A 22,064-nucleotide genomic window follows, 5' to 3' on the forward strand; every position below is an offset into this window, starting at 1 on the left:
GAAACAAGACGCAAGTAAAGGCACAAACAAAATTGAACCAATGTAAATTGGTTCCATTAGAGGCCCACTTACTAAGGAAGAATGACAATGAAGACGTGACCAAAACTTGTCTTTGTATTATGGAACTTTTTGAAGGTTTGTACAGTCAAGCCCAAACAACAGTCTATAGGGGCCAGGAGCTCTGAAAGAGAAAAGTTTGAAGGGAACTAAAACACCTGACTACGGTGGAGACATGTTGTTCGGTTGTAAAAAGACCAGACCTCTCCCACTTTTTGGCTCAAACTTGCTCCCAGAGAGAATTCCACAGTTTATATATATCCATATGGGTGAAATGGGTCTCTTCAGACCATCCCGTTTCTATCGAGCTCCTGGTGGATTCAGGGGCCACCAGAAATTTTATAGCTATTGCTGTTGCTGAAAAGCTAGGAATTTCACTTTTGCCTGAGATCAGTCCAGAGGTAGTTAAGACTATTGATGGTAGCCCCTTGTCTTCTGGTCTAGTCATGAAAGCTACTTGTGAGATGACAATGTACCTTTTCTCTAATCATTGTGAAACCATTCAATTGAATCTGATATATGCGCCCTAATTCAGAATCATACTAGGCAACCCATGGCTTCAAAAACATAACCCCATCATAAACTGCGTCACATAGAGCGTTACCTGCAGTCCCAATTCTGTAAAAAATACTGTTGGGTGGATGCTCCTCCTGATGAAGGTGTTGCAACAAGTATGGGGGATGCAGAAAAAGTGGAACATGAGTTACCCTCAGTATATCGAGATTTTGCAGAGGTCTTCAATAAGGGGAAGGCCACTACTTTGCCACCGCACTCTCCCTTCGACTATCAGATAGATCTATGACCAGGCTCACAAAACCCCTATAGTCAAATTTACCTTTTAACAGAGAAGGAGAACTCCAATTTGCACTAATACTTAGATGAAATGCTGGTTCTAGGCTTCATACAACCTAGCTTCATCACCACTATTTTTGTCCCTGAAAAAGGGTGGGGAACTCAGTCATTCTATTGACTATAGAGCCCTAAACAAGATCGCAATTAAAAACAGATACCCTCTTCTGCCTCTGATCTCAACCCTTATCGATCAAGATAAAAATGCACGCATATTCATGAAATTTGATTTGTAAGGGGCTTGCCATTTAGTAAGAGTCTGGGAGGGTGACAAGTTGAAAACAGCTTTCTGGACCAAATTTGGTTTGTACGAATACCTCTGCAATGCCCCTGTCGCCTTCCAGTATGTTATCAACAAAGCTCTACATGACTTCATCAATCAGTGTGCTACCATCTATAGTGACAAGGAAAGATCCGAAACAACGTGTCTGGAACCACGCCTGCGGAACGACACTTGCCTGAACAACGCAGGCCTTTTTCTCTGCCTCAAATACGCATGTGCTGAGCAATGCAAATGCGTGGTTAAGGCAGAGAAGAAGGAAGATCCATCGGGAGTGGGCATAGGGCAGGGTTGAGGATAGTTTTTAGGGGTGGGGCGGGGGTGAAGGGGTTGGGGTGCTTAGGTTTTTTAATTTTTTTAAGGGGTGGGGGTTGGTACTATGGTTTTTAGGGCAGAGGTGGGGGGCCGGGTTATTTTGTTTTTGGGGGTGGGTTGGGGGGGTCGGGTGATTTTGTATTTGGGGGTCTGGTTTTTAGGGGCGGGGTCGGAGTAATTTTGTATTTTGGGGGATTTTAGGGGCCGGGTGGGGCTCAGGGTAATTTTCTATTGGGAGTTGAGATAATTATGTTTTTAGGGTAGGTTGTTGGTGGGTTTTTAGGGGAGGGGTCGGGGTAATTTTGTATTTAGGGCACGCAGGGCGTTCAGGTTTTTAGGGGCAGGGTGAAGGGTTTGGGTTAATTTTGTATTCAGGGCAGGAGAGGGTCAGTTTTTTAGGGGCGGGAGTGGGGGTAATTTTGTTTTTATGGTTGGATAGTTTTATTTTTAGGGTGTGGGGGTGGTTTTAGGGCTCCGGGTGGGTGGAGAAGTATTGGGGTAGTTTTTAAAGGTGGGGTCGGGATACTTCTGTTTTTAGGGGTGGGGGGTCGGTACAGTTTTTGTTTTTAGGGGTTGAGTTGCTTTATTTTTGGGGGTGGTGGTTGGTTTTAGAGCTCAGGGTGGGTGGGGGGTATTGGGGTAGATTTTAAGGAGGGGGGTCAGGGTACTTCTGGTTTTAGGGTGGGGTGGCATGCGACCACCACGCATGCCGTTTCCACACATGCCTTTACAGCAAAAATCATTGTAAAGGCATGCGTGATAAAGGCATGCGTGGAAACAACACGGTCGTTGTTCCGACCGCGTTGTTCAGGCATGCGTGGTTGCCACATTCGTCGTTCCATTACACAACCATAGTGACAATATATGTAATTTATTCCAATACCTACAAAGAACATGTCACCCCTGTCAAAGCCGTTTTACAAGCCTTATGACAATATCACTTCTTCGCAAAGCTAGAAATTTAAGAAATGGAGTTCCTTGGGTATATCCTAACCCAAAATGGGGTACAGATGGACCCTAAAAAGGTTGAAGCTATTGCTCAGTGGAAAGCCTCACAAAGTGTCAGAGAAGTACAAAGCTTCTTGGGCTTTACCAACTTCCGTAGGCATTTTATCGATCACTTTTCCAACATTGTTGCTCCCATCACTAAATTACTCCGTAAAGGAATGAAGTTTCAGAGGGGGAGAAGAGGCAGGTGAGGCCTTCCACCAATTAAAAGTCAAGTTAAGTACAGTTCCCATTTTACAACACCCAGACCTAATGCAGCCGTTTGTGGTCGAAGCGGACGTCTCTCTAGTAGCAGTGGGTTGGTCTTGTCTCAGTGCAATCATGGGACCAGGGAGCTCCACCCAGTGGCTTACTTCTCCCAAAAAAATGGAATCCAGCCAAGACAAATTATTCAATAGCAGATCGAGAATTACTAGCAATAAAACAAGCCTTTGAGGAATGCAGACATTGGGGGTCATTTTGACCTTGGCGGACGGCGGAGGCCATCCGCCAAGGTACCGCCGCTGAATGACCGCACCGCGGTCAAAAGACCGCGGCGGCCATTCAGACATTTCCTCTGGGCCGGCGGGCGCTCTCCAAAAGAGCGCCTGCTGGCCCAGAGGAAATGCCCCTGCAACGAGGACGCCGGCTCAGAATTGAGCCGGCGTAGTTGCAGGGGTGCGACGGGTGCAGTTGCACCCGTCGCGTATTTCAGTGTCTGCTTAGCAGACACTGAAATACTTTGCGGGGCCCTCATACGGGGGCCCCTGCAGTGCCCATGCCATGGGCATGGGCACTGCAGGGGCCCCCAGGGGCCCCGCGGCACCCCCTACCGCCATCCTGTTCCTGGCGGGAGACCCGCCAGGAACAGGATGGCGGTAGGGGGTGTCAGAATCCCCATGGCTGCGGAGCACGCTCCGCAGCCATGGAGGATTCACAAGGGCAGTGGTAAACCGGCGGGAGACCGCCGGTTTACCCTTTCTGGCCGCGGCTGAACCGCCGCGGTCAGAATGCCCTCGGGAGCACCGCCAGCCTGTTGGCGGTGCTCCCGTGGTCGGTGACCCTGGCGGTCACCGGCCGCCAGGGTCAGAATGACCCCCATTATCTCCAAGGGAGTTTACATACAGTCACCATTCTGACAGATCTTAGGCATTTACAATTCCTTAAAACCACACGCATTTTATCTGTGCGGCAGTTGAGGTTGTCTCAATTCTTTGGTGATTATGATTTTCTGATCCAGTTCCAATCAGGTCATAATGGCATGGAAAAGCGGATGCACTTTCAAGAATAACACAGTCCACTAATGAAAAAGTGGAATAACCACCTTTTACTATCTCTTCAGAAAAAATTGTGGGGGCCATTATCCTTGAATCAGATTTTTTACAAGAGGTGCAACTAGAGTAGGAAAGGACTGCAGCCTTAGAAACCCTGCAACACCACACTACAGATGTCACTGGCCGCGAGGGGTTCAAGTATGTAGCACACAAATACAAAATAAGGCACACATCCTGAAATGTCCAGCACTGCAGTGTGATCTTCGCATTTTATTTTCATACTCATCTTCAGCTCAAGCTCCAGCCAACATGTGTTTCGTCTGGGATGTAAACCATTGACTTCATCAGGGCGGTGAATGATATATATACATAGCTTTGTAAAGTCAGCCCTATATACTTATGTCATAACCACATGCCAAATCAGTCTCCAGTGTGAACAGGTAGGAATCAATATGAACTAAATAACACTCTACTATGCTTGGGTATTCATGCCAACATGCTACACATGTTGACATACCCATAATACATCCTCATATATATTCATAATTTGTTGCATATGAGCCACTGTGTATTGAGACAAAAAAAGATAGACACAACTATTCTAAAAACCCCTAACAAAAGTGATATATACAGTGCTATATATGAGAGTCCAAAGCACTAAGTTTAGTTCATGCACCCACATGTGGAACCATCTATTACTTAGACACCGCTGTATGTTTACATTCTGTAACAAGTGATACTTAGATCCCATGAGAGATACCTGTATAAAAGAAACTCCATACAATCTGGAGTATAAGAGTTCCCATCCCTTTTTTCCAACTCTCCAAATTGCTCTGTATCGCTGCCAAAAATAACAAAATTGTCAGTGGAAAAATATAACTCAAAGTAGTACGCAACCTCAGTAAACAAAAGTGGTGGTCGAACAAGAAAAATTGCATTCAAAATAAACTTACCCCTTAAAATCCACACTAGTCTGTGATCCCAAATTCTTCAACAAATCATTCTCCCTTCATATTCGAGAAATCCTTCCTATAGAATTAGCAACATAACATCCCAATCCTCGGATAACAATACACTAACTTCAGATTTAAGTACTCATTCGCCAATGCCAATCCTGACTAACGTGGCATCCCCATGCACAACCACTAGCCCCGTATATTCCGTGTCATTACACACGCTTCCATGTATTCCCGCAAAAATCCAGACTACTGACACACTCCACCCTGTTCCTACTTCAACCAACCAATATTTGCCCTCCATATTATTTTAAATGCGACCTACCTACTATCGCTAAGCATAACGAATCCTCTGATTTGACTACAAGTTTCTAAAACTCTAAGCAATTCACCCGCCAACTCACCGGTAATCTCCAACTCAAATACACTCTGCGAGTGTGCCCACTGTTATCGATATAGTCAATTTTTTACTCATTCACTATGTACTGTTGTGCATCAGCATCAAAAGAGGACTATGTCCACACAATAGCAATAATCCAGATGACCCCTTCCTATCATATATATCTAGACACCAAACTCATTCAACCCACTTAAGGACATCTTATTATCAAAAAATTATTAGGCCAACTACTTACCAGTGATATTAAAGACCTATGAGTGTGCTTACTAAAAAAAATTCGTCCATCTTCCACTTGTTGTATTGTGAACCCATGTGTGTCAAAATAAAAGTAGGACTGATACCGCAAGTAGCAGATTATTGAGGCCAAATACCGCTACCATACTGGGGTATACCCTACTCCCAATAAAACTTGTAACCACTAGATGCCGATTATCACCGCGCCCTCTCACTAGTATATTATCTGGACATCATAATTATGTCAAATCTGCAGATATTCAACCGCCTACACCCCAGTGCTATTCTAGTCATATCCAACACGCTGCAAGTATGATCACTAATCCAATCACAACAAATGCAGTCTGTCCTGAACTCTGTCATAATATAAGTTCCTATATGCCAATGGAGATAGAGCAAATACCACACTACCAATTATTAAAGAAAATATTCCCACCCTGAAGAGATCATTTGTTTCTGACTCAACATATGCTCTGTGCCAAACTACAAAGAAAGAAAAAATAAAAATATGACAATTGCTGCATAATGGCCATTTGTAACATGAACTGCACAACCATTTTCCCATCAGCATCCTAGTCTTAACTACTGCATAATATAAGCATAATAAAATTAAGAAAATCACCTCAACCTCCCTATTCTCCCATTGGATATGAAAATTGCTATTGATGGATACCCATTATAATCAAAATTACCCAACGTTATTATTGTTAATTCCTCATGTGTATGCACTTCCCTGTGATTTAGATGAATTGCAGTCCATAGTCCATACGAGACCAATATAATTATAATATAATTATGATCTCCCAGTGCTATTGCTACTCGTTCCACATGTGTGTGCACTTAATTAAAATATTGAATAAATAATGATACATTGATTAACCAAACCATCATTCCAAATCTGAACTTCTACCACTATTTACATGCCTCACCATGTCTTCATACTATTTTACATACAAGTTATATCTACCCACAAGAAAATTACAAGACAACAACTGTAAGTGGTGCCATGCTAGTAAGCTTGCTGGTCACCCAGGGGGGAAAAAGACCCTAGAGATCCTCGAGTGAAATATTTGGTGCCCATCCATATCCTAAGATGCAAAGACTTATGTAGCAAATTGTGCTACTTGCCACAAGGGAAAAGTTCCCACCAAGCTCCTGCTGGTCTTTTGCAACCCTTACCTATGCCACCTGCACCCCAGCACACTGTATCATTATGCTTCGTGGTAGAATTACAAAAATCCCAGGCTGGGTTTACTACCATTCTAGTAGTAGAAGATAATTTGACCAAAATGGTGCACTTTATACTTCTAAAAACCTTACCATTGGCCTTAAAATTAGCTCAAGTTTTCTTGCAATCTATAGTTCGTCTCCATGGGCTTCTTTCGGTGATAGTTTCCAATCGAGGACAACAATTTGTATCCAAATTTAGGAAATATCTTTGCCAGGAATTTGATATGGATATCCACATGTCGTCCAGTCACCACCCACAATCAGATGGACAGACTGAAAGAGTCAACCAGTGTATAGAGCAATATTTATGTTGTTATCTTCTAAGCTCTGAAGTGGATTGTGCAAAGTGTTTGTGGGCTGCCGAAATTGCATATAACAATGTAATCCATGCATTGCCTGAATATTAACCTTTTTACTGTAATTATGGGTATCATCCTCACATGTTGGATTTCAATGTAGTACCTCCGTTACCCACTCCTGCTGTACAAGATTTCTTACAACAATTGAATGAAATTCAAAGAAATGCACAAGAAAAACTAAAATCAGAAAAACAAATGTACAAGACATATGCAGACAAAAAGAAACACCAATTTATAAGGAAGAACAAAGAGTATGGTTGTCAACTAAACATTGAAATCTGAAGGGGGCACGAAAGTTTCATCCAAGGTTTGTAGACCATTTCACCATCATCAAGAAAATTATTGAGGCAGCCATGAAACTAGAACTTCCAACATCTCTGCTGATTCATCCAGTGTTCCACGTCTCCTTGTTAAAACTGGTAGCAGACACCATGCACTGCTCAAAGGGACCCTCTCCAATGCTAGTGGATAGTCAACCGGACTATGAGATAAGGGCGGTACTAGATTCCAAATGAGTGCATAATAAACTCTACTATTTGTTGGATTGGAAAGGTTACCGACTGGAGGATCGTTCATGGGAACCAGCAGGACATGTACATGCTCCTCGATTGGTTTGCCAATTTCTTCACAGATACCCAACTGAAACCAATTGAGGGCACCACGGGAGGGGTGTACTGTCGGGCCTACAAACCTGAATATGCTGCAGAGCCCACATCTTGCATTTAGTAAAGTGTACCCCTAAGCAAATCACCTGCCCTCGCATGGACCAATGATTGTTGTTGCCTTTGAGAAATGTTTACTTGAGCCAATGCTTGTTTTAGAACTTGTGTAGAAATCTGGGGCATGTGTCAACTTGTTGCCGGAGTTTGTGGCATCCTCATGACTCAGACTGGATGTGGCCAGGTAGCGCAGCCTCATGACTCAGACTGGGTGTGGCCAGGTGACTCATAATAGGTGTGGCCAGATCACTTAACGACAGCACAAGTACTAGAGCTAGACAAACCCATAGAAAGTGACGAAATAAAGCAAGCATTGCAACAACTAGCCCACAATAAGGCTCCAGGGGGAGACGGACTACCGATCGAGTACTACCAGATTTTCTTATCACAAACGCTCACTCCGTATCTGACTATGTTACAGGAGGCATATGAAACAGGTCGTCTCTCAGATTCACAATGCGATGCAACGATTGTAGTCCTCCATAAAAAGGGTTGTGACCCACTAGACGTACGCTCTTACCGACCCCTGTCACTACTAAACACGGACTGTAAAATATTGGGCAAGGTACTGTCGAACTGGCTTCTCCCAATAATCTCCTCCCTGATACACCCAGATCAATCAGGATTCATACCCGGATGCAGCACTTCTATTAACATCAGGAACCTATTGCGTTTGATAGCTGAAACCCCTGACGCAGATTACTCCAGAGAGGCGTTCTCACTAGATGTCGAAAAAGCTTTCGACACAGTGGGTTGGCCATACCTGATGGCCACTCTGCAGTTAATGGGATTTGGCAAAGCGTTCACACGTTGGATATCTATCCTATACTCAGATCCCATAGCACGAGTTAAAACTGGTACCATCACCTCGGAAAAATTTGAGATTGGTAGAGGCACATGCCAGGGATGCCCCCTAGCACCACTCCTGTTCGCACTAGCCATCGAATCCCTCGCGGCTTAATTGCGTAATGAAGCCACAAGATGGGGCAAACACGGACGGCATGGAACACCGCATCATCTCCTTATACGCAGACAATGCATTAATATACCTACGCAACTACTCCGAATCCCTACCAAACCTGCTGCAACCATTGAATTCTTTCGGAGACATATCCGGCTTACGCGTCAATTGGGCTAAATCATGTCTATTCCCCATGCGCCGATTACCCGACACACAGATCCATATGCCCGCCGAGCACAATTTACAATGGACTTATAGCACTTTTAAATACCAAGGTGTGCACATATATCATGATGAATCTGACCTTAAGGAGGACAACTTAGACCGGGCGATTAGATCAATAAAAGGATCGTTGCCCTTCTGGTGTGCACTACCACTATCACCTATGGGCAGAGTGGCATTAATCAAAATGATCATACTTCCTCGGCTACTGTATTTTTTCACTGCCTTACCATTATGGCTCCCCAGCACTTTTTTTGCACAGCTGAATAAGCTATTGATAGATTTGATATGGAGCACTGGACGCAGTCGTGTGGCCTTGGCTAAGATCTGTCTACCGCTGGACAGAGGCGGGATGGGAGTACCACAATTTGAACTTTATTACGCAGCAGCTCAGTTGCACTGGATCCTAATTTGGCTACAAGACCCCACTCATCCTGAAAGCCACACTGTGGGCGTACAACTGGGTCGTTTAAACACACTGGAATGGCTTATAGGACACGTGGCCCTTCCACGCCATGGTAATATTCTGATAAAAGTGGCTGACCGTGGGTGGCGGCGCTACGTGAACAGGGGGTCTGGAAAACCACCATACTCGCCCAAGATCCCATTACTCGCCATCCCAGGTATACACAAACTACATGGCCGTGCATGCCTTATGGATTGGGCCACTAAAGGTCTCCAAATAGTGGAAGAATTCTTCGCAGAGGGCCAATTTATCTCCTATGAAGCACTTGCGACGACGTATACTCCTGGACAGGGCGGTTTCATTATGTACGGTGCACTGCAATCTTTAATACGTAACACTTGGGGGCACGGCAGCAGGGAACCACAGTCATCACCTATTCTACACGAATTGCTCTTAGACACCAGCATACAACCACGAATTTCATGGAACCACAACACACTATGGGCCAATCCAGAAGAAGTACAGTTACAAGCCAAGAATAAATGGGAAAAAACACTACACACACACCTTACAACACAAACATGGTCCATGGCTCTCACAACCATGCGCGAGGTATCGCGCAATGCCCGTTTCAGATATACCCAACTCAACTACCTACATCAGACATACTTGACTCCATACCGCATCCACAGCATATACCCTCAAGCTAGCCCTGACTGCCCAAGATGTGGCAACACGGAAGCTGATTTCTTACATATGACTTGGAACTGCCCACCACTACTCGCGTATGGCAAGACATCACACAACAAACTGCGACATGGCTGGGAATACCTCTAGCACCCACCCCTGAGTCCTTCCTATTGGGCATCCGGCATAGATGTAGCAAAGATAAACAAAAACATAAATGCGCAGATCTTGCATTTGTTATCCTCAAACGACTCATCGCCACACAGTGGAAATCACCTAGCGCCCCAGACTCCCGCCACTGGATAACTGACTTACAGCGATGGGCCAACGCAGAAGTACAGGTACTACATACATTGCGCGACATAGGGGTGGTAATCAAGGGCGCTGACATATGGGATTCCTTCGCAGATCAACTACAGGAAAAAGACGATACACAACCTCCCAAGACTGCTGGAATAATAATCACCCAAGACATTACAACCGACACATATCGCACGCACAACCACTCAGCTATGAACCTTAACTTGAACGTAGACAATAAGTATACAAACAGAAGCCCCAGATGAGCCGCTGCGAAGCAACACCCACGGTGGTACACTCCTCCCATGACAAACACACCCTGCTCAAAATTAATAACTCATATCCTGCTCGCCTCTTATGCGTGCCCCTTCCTCGGTTGCCTTGCCCCCTCCACCGGACCACCAAACATTAGACCCGCGACCATTCACCAAGCAAACTAAAAACTTGACACCCCCTACTATCTACTCTCATTTCCTATTCTGCTCCTATCTCTTTTAAGTATCTCAGTTGTATTGCTTAAATTGATGCGTTTTTGTTTCTGTCATAAATACAATAAACAGATTTAAAAAATAATAATAATAATAATAGGTGTGGCCAGGAGCAGCAGGTATTGAAAGCTACACCAGTCTTGTGGTGATGTTTTTCTGTCAGAGGTCTTCAGATGCAGAGTGGGATTCTCTGCTCCTCCTCGCTTGTTCCGGGATCATCTATTCCACAGCCCAACGTTGCGGATGCCGATCCTATAAAAGAAGAGATCAAGAAGATTGGCACCATGAAAGGTGGTAACACACTGAACGCGCTTGAAAGGCTTCTTACCTTTGATAGTTGATTCAGACGGATGTGCAGACGGGCAGTGCATACTAGAAGGGTATGTTATCAGTGTCCTTTGTTACTTGAATACTTGCTGTCTGCTGATTAATAATGCTCATTGTTGTTAGCTTGCAATTACAGTACGGATTTGAGTGTGTGTTGGACAATTTCTATTTTAACAATGTACTATGAACATGTTTGTTATAGTTGAGTTTTATGTAGCATTTTTGTGATTTCAATCATTGCCTATGATAAAGAGCATTCAGTGCTTGGCATACGCTAGTTTCAAAATGTGAATCAAAGGTCTGTTATTTCCATGTTCAATTGTCACTGTTTGTCACTGTGATTTAACAGTGATGACACCAATTAAATACAAAAGTGAGCTTTAGTATATCAATGCTAAGCTCTCTGTGTGGTTAAAGCACTGAACTGTGTCCTTTCCGATACTAACACGCTGCATTGATTAATCCCTGAATATTTGAGTAATCCAGATACCTAATTATTGATTTTCATTTTTTATCGCCTGTTATATGTCTATGATTGTGAGTGTGACTGTGTGCATTAAGACCAAACGAGCAAGACATACACACAGAGAGGGGAGAATCATCAACGGTGGGAATTGACAAAAAGTAGTTTTAATGTATCAGTTACATAAAAAGTGTTATTTGACTAAATGTTTAATTCATCATAGGAGATATCTACTCTTCTTAGACCACCTCTACCTATCCTGACCCTGCCAGGTGACGTCTTTGTTTCTCTCTCTCTCTCATCCACCCCCTTTCTCCCAGAACTTTCCCATGCTGATCATGTACAAGTGGGAGACATGCAACCTCTAGGTGGAGTTGGGAACAAGTAACTTGGGTCAGCATTGTGTCTCCGTGGGATGAACAGGTTAGTGCTTGACACATGGTCCCCGGGGCTGTGGGGGGAGCAGGCTCTTATTTGTATGCTTGCCCATGGGAGGTGGTGGTCCCAGGGGATGGTAAATAAAAGCATTTTGCCCCAGGTAGGTGGTGGTCCCTGTGGTGTGGAGTTCATGTGGCTCCCCATATGAAATGTAATAATCACCCACCAAGGATGTGGTCATCCCGAGGCAACAGTAAGCCCAGGAATGGGGCCCGGTGCACCCCCTCCTTATTTTGAACATGTGCCCATGACCTGCATACCCTAAGGCTTCATTAAAACAAGCGCAGGAACCCACTTTTTAAAAACATTTTTGTTGGATCTGTGGATCCGCTTTGGCCCTGGCAAAAAAAAGAAAAACTTTTTGCTCTGGGGGGTCCCTCTGTGACCCCAACACCAGAGCTAAGGGGTCAGGGTATCCTTGCCCTGATCTCTTTTCTTTTTGTTTTAATCTTTTTCTCTGGGACCCAGCTGTGTCCCGGCCTGACTGCCAACACTTTGTTGTTGAAGTGTTGACAGCCAGTCAGATCTGAGCACAAGATCGAGTGGGTTTGTGGGGCATTTGCATCCCTATATAAATCCATTCAATACGTTTTGAAATATTAAAGAACATCTAAATTTGCATAGCTGGGTGGAGCCTAAGGACAGATCTCATGACGAGATCTGATTGGCTGTCAGCACTTCAACCAGAAAGTGAAGCCATCTTGGGACAATATACTTGAAAACACCTATTGAAATGCAGTGTACTGAATGACAGGTTTTGAGGGTCACAAAAAGAGAACGTAAAAGGGTGATAACAAATTTTTGTTACAATATAAATCATTTGTTGATTGTACCATACTAATTTTAGGAATTGTGGTGTGTTCTAATGGGATTTTACTCAGTTGAAATTTCATGAATCATGTTTGAGGAAAACAGTTTTTTCATGATTTTCCCATAGAGGTTATGGAAGGGGCTCCAGAAGCTAAATTGAGAGCACATTTTCTGTAAGTTCACACTACCTTTCTCAACCATATGAGAATGAAGTCTGACATTCTCAGTAAAACATGAACTTCCAACAGGAGCAATCTATCAGTTGATTCCCTTGTGTTCTCCTGCAGACTCCCAGGGTGTTCTAAATAACAATTATGATACACATGAAGCCACCATGATTGACTCAAACTTGTAAAAGTTAAAACATTTAGGCCCTCATTCCGACCCTGGCGGTTTGAAACCGCCAGGGTGGAGGGCAGAGGAAGCACCGCCAACAGGCTAGCGGTGCTTCCTGGGCCATTCTGACCGTGGCGGTAAATCCGCGGTCAGAAAAGGGGAACCGGCGGTTTCCCACCGGTTAACCCCTGGCCCAGGGAATCCTCCATGGCGGTGCTGCTTGCAGCGCCGCCATGGGGATTCCGACCCCCTTCCCGCCAGCCTATTTCTGGCGGTTTACACTGCCAGAACCAGGCTGGCGGGAACGGGCCCCACAAAGATTTTCAGTGTCTGCTTTGCAGACACTTAAAATCGCGATGGGTGCCACTGCACCCGTCACACCCCTGCAAATCCGCCGGCTCCATTCGGAGCCGGCTTCCTCTTTGCAGGGGCTTTCCCGCTGGGCCGGCGGGCGATCTTTTGGAGATCGCCCGCCGGCCCAGCGGGAAAGTTAGAATGACCGCCGCGGTCATTTGACCGCGGTGCGGTCTTTTGGCGGTTGCCGCCCGCCGGGGTCGGAATGACCCCCTTAATTTGGAAAGGTCTAAAATGAGGGGTTCATTTTTTCAAAGAAAGTATGGTTATTGCTGTAGAAAGACAAATTAGGACACTTTTTTTGAGTTCTCAAATATCTTACTCTTCTAGTTCATTAAAACATTCTGACATGTAGACTGAAACATGCACTTTCAACACCAGCAGTAGACTGCCAGATAACTCTCTAGTAATCAGCAGTTTCTCAACAGAGTTCTAGTATGAAACTAAAGTGCTAACATTCTGAATTTATGCCAAAAGTGTAACACATCTGAATGCCATCTTGATGGAAGTTGAGAACTGAAAGCATTTTTTACTGAGGATACTGCAATAAATGAGATTAGAGAACTTCATAACATATAGGTCTATTAAGATGGCCACCACAGAAAAAAGAGCCGAAATGTAGCACAAATATTACCCAAGTGTAGCCTAAGTATAGCCCAATGACTGAAGTGTGCAAAAGATGTAGGGACAGATTCAAGAGCCCCTATCTCCTGTTTGCGCCACATTAGCGTCATTTGTTTACGCTAATGTGGTCCAATGAGGCCAAAATCATGTGTCAAATTTACAAAGTGGTGCAATCCCTCCATTGAGCCACTTCGTAACCCTTTGCGCTACATTATGCCTGAGCCAGGCATAATGTATGCAAAGGGAGCGTTTACCCATTGGGGGACCGGAAAAATGGCACAAAGAAATCTAAGCGATTTCTTTGCGTCATTTTTTTGGCACTTTTAAGGCCTGCTCAGAGCAGGCATTAAAAGTAGGCATGGCATCAACATTTTTGACGTTAATCCTGCAAAGCTCCAAACTAGCGTCAAACTTTTTTATCCTAGTTCCCTAACTACCGCCAAAGTGCACAGTATCTTAGATACGGCACACACATGGTGGCATTAGGGGGATGATAATAGGCGCAAGAAAAGTGGCTCTGCAGCGCCACTGTTCTTAAAGCTGGGCTGTAAGTCTTTGTTTTTTTGCAGTTTTGTACAGCGTAGACTTGACCCAAAGGTACTGGAGTGCTTTACATGAGCATCAGTTACATCCCAGAAGGCACATTCATTTTTGTTTTAGGCATGGGGAAAATAAGTGATTTGCCCAGAATCACAGGATGTTGAGCTAATGCTGAAACTCAAACTTTGTTGCCCAGTTGCAAAGTCTGAAACTATGGCCGTTATGCCATATCCTCTTCCCTAAGTGAAACATATAACCAAGTGATCAACTAGATAAAAAACATAAAGATAGCAAATATTTTAGATTTTCCTAGCCTTGGTGTCTGAAAGGCTAGATTTCATTAAAGACACAGAGGTGTGTATTATGCTTTCTTTTCCTGCCTTAATTAAACAGCAGCCAAAAAACAACAAAACCCAGACAGAAACACCTGGGAAAGAACTACAGTATTACATCACAATGGATGAACTAGTCATGCGTCAAGTATGCAGATAACTATCTTGACTAAGAGCAACAAGTCCTCTTTTCTTGGGTGAGTTAATCAGAATTAGAAGAGGTAAATACAGTCATGAAAAAACACAGAGGCAAAAATGCCAATAATAAATTCTTCAGGGTGTCCATAAAGAAAAAGAAAGGGAAGCTTAAAGTATTTGGAGTTGAATCAGGCCTCTGACAGGAGCAGTCCAATAGAGTGGAAGAACCTTGCGAACTAGGTGTACGCAGCAGCGCTGGTTGAGGGCACAGGGACTGCAGAAAAAAGTACAGGGTGGGTTAACAATCTGCAGTGGGATAGTACTCGCCTCTGTGCCTTTAATAAAATCTAGCCTTTCAGACACCAATGCTTGCTCAAAGCAAAGAAATCACAGATTCCGATGGGTGATTAACAGGTTTACAATAAAAAGTTCTAAACGTGTTAACGTTTGACCAATCTTCAGATCTGAGAATGTCATGTAAATTAGACACAGCCCAAAGAGCTCTAGAGGCCATAGCTCCTTTAACCTAATAGGCCCCAAACAAAGGGGTAGAAATGCTAGCTAAGGGCATGACCCATCTAACCCAATGAGCTAGGGAGGAGCAGATACTGATTTATGAGGCTTTTGAAAGGAGATAAGGAGTTGGGGCGAGGAGCGACTTCTGAGATCTGCAGTTCGAGAAATGTAAGATTTTAGACAATTACCAATGTACAGCTTAGGTTGGGAAGGAAAAATAGGATAATGAAACACTGCTAAATTATTTTTGGTATGCCTGTTAACTTGAAAATAATCACCGGAGGAGGAATAATGAAAAGAGGAAACATCAAGTGCCCTAACATCAGAAACATGTTTAATAGAAACTAAACACAATAACATAGTAAATTTGGTGGATAAATGTTTGAGAGATAAATCCACATTATTCGGCCAAGAGGTAAACAAATGTAAAACTAAATTAACATCTGACATAACATTATATTTGCGTAAGGGAGGTTTAGCAAAGCATACTCGCTTTAAAAGACGACACATCATAGGGTGTTCTCCAACGGGTCTTCCATCCTCTTTAATGTGTTCCGATGAAATTGTGGATCTGTAAGCATTACCCGTTCTATAAGCCTTACCTTTGGCAGCTACGAGGCAAGAAAATTGACCACTAAAGTGACATTTGCTGAAAGGGGATCAGAATCCCTGTCCAGACACCAGCTAGACCACACCGAACAGGCTGATTTGTAAACCTTTGATGTGCCTGGGGGCACAGGATTGTTGGATAAATTCTACTGCTTCCTTTGAAATTCCTGGGGTTCTTAGGAAGCCCCAAAATTTTCCAAGAAATGAGGTAGAGGGATCCCTCCAATGTGAGGTTGTGACGAAGGCCTTGAGAGTTGAGAAGTAAATCGGGAAAGGGGGGAATTAGGACTGGAAAGACTGCAGCTAGTTCCAGCAGCGTTGGATACCAAGGTTGGGATTGCCAAAATGGAGTGATGAGAGCTAGAAATGACAGTTGTCTCCGATCTTGTGATAGACTCAAGCGTTGAATAGGAACGGAGGAAAGGCATACAGAAGAGATTGAGGCCAAGGTTGAAGAAAAGCGTCCGTGGCCATGGACAAAAGATCTTGTCTCCAACTGAAGAAGAAGGGGAGTTAAGTATTGGTCCGAGAAGCAAACAGATCTATTGACATGTTGCCAAAGACCGAAGAAAGATGATTGAACATCAAAGGGTGAAGTTTCTGATCACTTGAGTTGCGCAGATGTCTGGAAAACCAATCGGCCACTACATTCAACCTGCCCAGAAGGTATTGATCCTTGACCAATATATTTATTGGAAGGCAAAATTTCCAAAGACTTTTGGCTAACGTTGTCAAAGGCTTGGATTTGATACCTCTAAAACGATTTATAAATCTGACCGCCGACAGGTTGCCCATAAAGAGCAGAACTGTGCATTTTACCCTGTCTTTCATAAAGGAGTGGATGGCGAAGGAACCTGCAAGCATCTTTAAACAGTTGATGTGCAGTGATGACTCCTGAATGGACCATGTACCCCCAGTCGAGAGATGACCACATCTTGAGCCCCATCCCATGTGACTTGTATCTGATTCCAAGACAAGATCTGGGGTGACAGAGAATATTGTTCTCCTGTTCCAAGCATCTAAGTGACTCCGCCACCACAGAAGCTCTTCTTTGGACTTTGGATCTAACACTACTGGGTCCGAATAAGCCAATCCTTTGCAGAGATGCCAAATCTTCAATCTCTGAAGTGCTCTGTAATGAAGTTGACCCAGGAAGATGGTCTGAATGAAGCAAGAAAGAAGGCCTACAAGACGAGCTAATACTCTGAGGGAACAGGGAGGAAGGGACAAGGTCTGACAAATATCGTTCTTTATTAGTTCCACCTCCTGTTGAGATAATTGCAGAATAGCCTGAGAGGTATCTATCATGAACTACAGAAAATTGATTCTCTGAGATGGGACCAGAAAAGATTTTTTAATATTTATTAGAAAACCTAGCCTTATGAACCAGAGGACCTGCGACTCTTTCTGGATAGCCTACCGCCCCAATCCATGGATACAACTACTCCGGCCCAGCCTCAACAATCACCTACTGACATTCGGAGTGCTCCACCCCCACAAGCCACCCTGGGGGGCATAGGCCACCATGCAACGGAAAATCATCTCAGAGACCTGGAGAGACTCGCAAGGACACATGACGACAGTGGACAAGTACTACAAGTGGTAGCACTCCTCACCCAGTTATCAGACAGAGACAAGTCTCGCTCCCCCCTGAAACCCACCTTAACTCCCACTTGAAACCACAGCTGGGATATGCGACGCTAGAGGTCCCGGAGACTCGTTCGAGGATCAGAGACATTGCCACTGATCCGTTAGGCGGCTGAGTATCTGACCGCATGTTGATGTTATGATGTTGCGATATTGTCAATTATGTTCTAGACGTGTGTTAAACAGGCTATGGATGTGCCTCATTCGTTTGTCATGCCTATTATAACACTGTTCGGTGCTTTAAATAGCACTGCCCCATTCTCACTGTTTTCAGGCATCTCTTCTTTCCCCCCTTGTCCACCCTACCCTCTGCCCCCCTTTTTGATGTGCTTACCGCCTTGTTGGTAAACCAGACCCCTACTAATGTAGAAGAGGAGTATTGAGGTCTATACACGATACCGAGATACATGGGAGTAGCAGGTTACTAAACATAATGGTAGGGCTACTGGGACAACGAAGAACGCAACACAACGTGCTCCAGGGTACAATACTACACTGCGACACATCTCCGTTGGCACGCCGTTTGCTCGTATTTACATCAGTCCTAGGACAACCATGCCCCCCCAGCCTTACCACAGCTGCTGCAACCACACAACTGTGTATCAACATTGTTGTGAGGGACTATTGAAGACACTTACGCACACAGGGACCATACCACTGCTTTCTAACCACCTGCCCCTGCCCTGGCTATAACTTACACAGGAGTTGCACCACTGCATGCTTCCTACCCCGCCAACCCGTCTCTCTCTCACCCTCCACCATTCGGCACAGTCCCGTATAATATCCCCACATGATCTACATATGGCGGTGGGCCGTGTGCGCCCCGCCCCTGATCAGGGCCCACTTAGCTGAGCGTGTGGGCTTCACAGGTTTGGACCTGCAGTCTACAGATCCAGACCTGTGGGGCTTTGCTCCTCTCTCGGATCCAGCAGCACTTCTCTCTTATCGGTTAGAATGTAGTCCTCTTCTTGCTCCCTCTTCTTCTTCCCCCCTTCTTTCTTTGTCACCTCTCTCTACTTTCTCTCTGTCTCATCCATTCTCTTCCCCTTCTCTTCTCTTCCCATCCTTCTCTCTTTCTTCTTCCTTCCCCCACCCTATACCTCCTCCCACCCGTCTCTGCTCCCTTCCATGCCTCTCCCTTGCACCTTCCCAGGTGGCTACCTGATACCGGGCAGTCACCCCCCATACCACCTTGACCCTACTCGCACCATCCCATACAGCCCCCCCCTTTTTTTCTCCACACATAACTCATCTCCGTTCACTTGCCCCCCCCTCCGGTACCATCTTGGCTGGTCCTGTCCCCATCGCAGTCAGCCCATTACAGATCATATCATGGAATGTTAATGGTCTGTCACATTTTGTGAAACAAAAGAAGATACTTTCCTACCTTCAATCTAAATGAGCTGACATAGCTCTTCTTCATGAGACACATCTTGATGATGTCGAATCCAGTAAACTGCACCGTGACTGGGTGGGTAAGATGCTCTTTAGTTGCTACACTGCACAGCAATTGTCAGAAAGTGGCGCCTCAAGGAAATGCGGGGTTGCAATACTGCTCCATAAGACATTGCCCCTAACAGTCACTAAATCATGGACTGACCCAGAGGGGAGATATGTGTTTGCCAACTTAAAGATGTGAGACTCCTCGATCTGTGTGGAATCCGTATATGCACCGACCAGTTCTAAACAATTGTTTTTCTTATGCATCAACCGCCTTTTAGCTGAAATAGGGGCAACCCGCTATGTAAAAGGGGAAGACCGGAATCTGGCCAGGGATGCAATGCTAGATAGGTCTGGTCCTCTCGATGTTAGTAGCAACCTTGACAAGGCTATTCTGACTGATGCGATGGAGGACACTGGGTTGGAGGACTACTTGAGGCTCACACACCCATCCAACAGACAATACACTTTCCTGTCGCCTGTACATGGTACTCTATCCCGATTTGATTATTTCCTTGTAACACACAGCGTAGTGGCCCATCTCCAAGACACCCGAATACTGGAATGTGGCCTCTCTGACCACTCCCTGATCCACCTATCTGTCAACACGGGCCTAACATCCGCAAGCCCTGGCGCTTTGCCGTCCATCACTACTGTTCCCTCACGGGCAAAGTACAACTGCAGGCCCACATATCCACCGATGCATGTCATGACAATGCCGGTACTGTTGACTCTCAGAGGGTTCTATGGGCTGCAGCTAAATCGACTCTGCGAGGACAAATGATGAGAGACGCGGCACAAGCCAATAGGGACAGAAAGGCCCAACAGAAGGCTCTAGAGGACAACATAAGACATATTACGCGACAATACACAACCCACCCATCTATCCCTACCAGCCACCGACTGGAATGTGCCCGAGTGGCCCTAAACGAGCTATACACATCTCAAGCCGAATATGCGTTACAACACCTGTAAGGATGTCACTACGAGCAAGGTGAGGAGGCCGGATGACTATTGGCGGCAAAACTCTGTCAGAGAGAGGCTGCCTAAGCCATCACGGCTATCATGTCCTCTAGCGGGGAGCTACTTAACCCGCTCGCAGGAAATTGTTAATGAGTTCACGACTTTCTATCAACATTTATATACCCCGGAATTGGTGTCCAGCCCCGCCCAAATAGAGGCCTTCCTAAATAACACTTGCCTGCCCCACCTCTCGGCTGACGGACGCGCCCTTCTTGATGGAGAGATAAGCAGGATCGAAATCGCACAAGCCATTTCCAACCTTCCTTATCATAAATCGCCAGGGGAGGATGGTTTCCTGTAGAATTTTATAAGTGGGCTGGCGAGAAGCTGGTTGGTGCTGTGCATGAGGCCCTCAGGGAGGCCTGCCGAGAGGGCTCTCTGGGTGCGATATCCATCAGAGCAACTATAGCGGTCATACCGAAACCAGGACGGAATCCCCTACTCTGCGGCATTTATCGGCCCATATCTCTCCTGAACGGAGATGTCAAGATTCTGACCAGCGTCCCAGTGGCCAGCTTGTGCAAAGTTATCCCGTCCTTGATTCACCACACTCAAGTGGGGTTTGTACCGGTGCGTACCTCTAGGAACCACCTACGCACTTTTTGCCATACTCTGCAGAATCTAGGAATCTACCAGACAAAGCTCTCGCCTTGTCCCTAGATGCTGAAAAAGGGTTCGACCACATTGAATGGAACTACCTGTTTGCGACTTTGGAAAAATTCGGACTGGGAGAACAATTCATTTCCAAAGTTCGCCTGCTGTATAATCACCCCATGGCGCAAGTCAACTGCGGGGGCTTTCTTTCAAACCCTTCCCCAATTGGTAGAGGGACATGGCAGGGTTGTCCTCTTTCACCACTCTTGTTTCTGCTGGCGATGGAGCCGTTCGCGGCTACAATTCGTCAATCTCAGTTGCTTTCAGGACTACCTCTGAAGGGGGGGACCTCAAAACTTTACCTATATGCCGATGACATCCTACTCACCCTAACAGACTTGGGGCGATCCCTGCCAGCCTTACTTGAGATTATTGATGGAATTGGGATCCTATCCGGTTACCGGGTGAACTGGGATAAGAGCGAGGCACTGCCCCTCTCACTAGTGTTGACAAGGGCTGCGATACATGGTTTTCCGTTCCGATGGACCACAAACCGCATTAAATATCTAGGGATACTTGTCAACCGAGGGCTAGAAAGGGTAGTGGCAAATAACCTGGACCCTCTCATTGCTCATATGAAACTGGACTTTGAGAAGTGGTCACACTTGGGCCTCTCCCATGCGGGGCAGAGTACAAGTGGTGAGAATGGTCACGTTCCCACGTTTTACCTACGTCTTGCGCATGCTGCCCCTACAGGTGCCCCTCTCGACCCTACGACCAATAGATGCAGCGATTAGAACCTTCATGTGGGGCCCCACATGTCCACAACTGGCGTTGGCTAAGTTAAGGGCACACTGTACTTACAGGGGTCTGGGACTTCCCTCGGTGGAACACTATGCCCTTGCCTTCCACCTGTCCCAACTGGTATACATGCTTCCCAGAGTTCCGGATCAACCACAATGGGTGGTCACAGAGAAATTACTGCTCTCCCATTGAGGCGTCCTTAGCAGACTGTACTGTACCAGCTCCTCTCAAACCAGCCCAACCAACTCGATCCTAAAGGCGATGCATGCAGCATGGTGCAGAGCACATCACCTACTCGGAATACATCCTTTTCTACACGCTTAGGCCCCACTATGGAGAAATGAT

Source organism: Pleurodeles waltl, chromosome 3_1, assembly GCF_031143425.1.
Source record: "Pleurodeles waltl isolate 20211129_DDA chromosome 3_1, aPleWal1.hap1.20221129, whole genome shotgun sequence".
In the NCBI taxonomy this organism is placed as follows: domain Eukaryota; kingdom Metazoa; phylum Chordata; class Amphibia; order Caudata; family Salamandridae; genus Pleurodeles; species Pleurodeles waltl.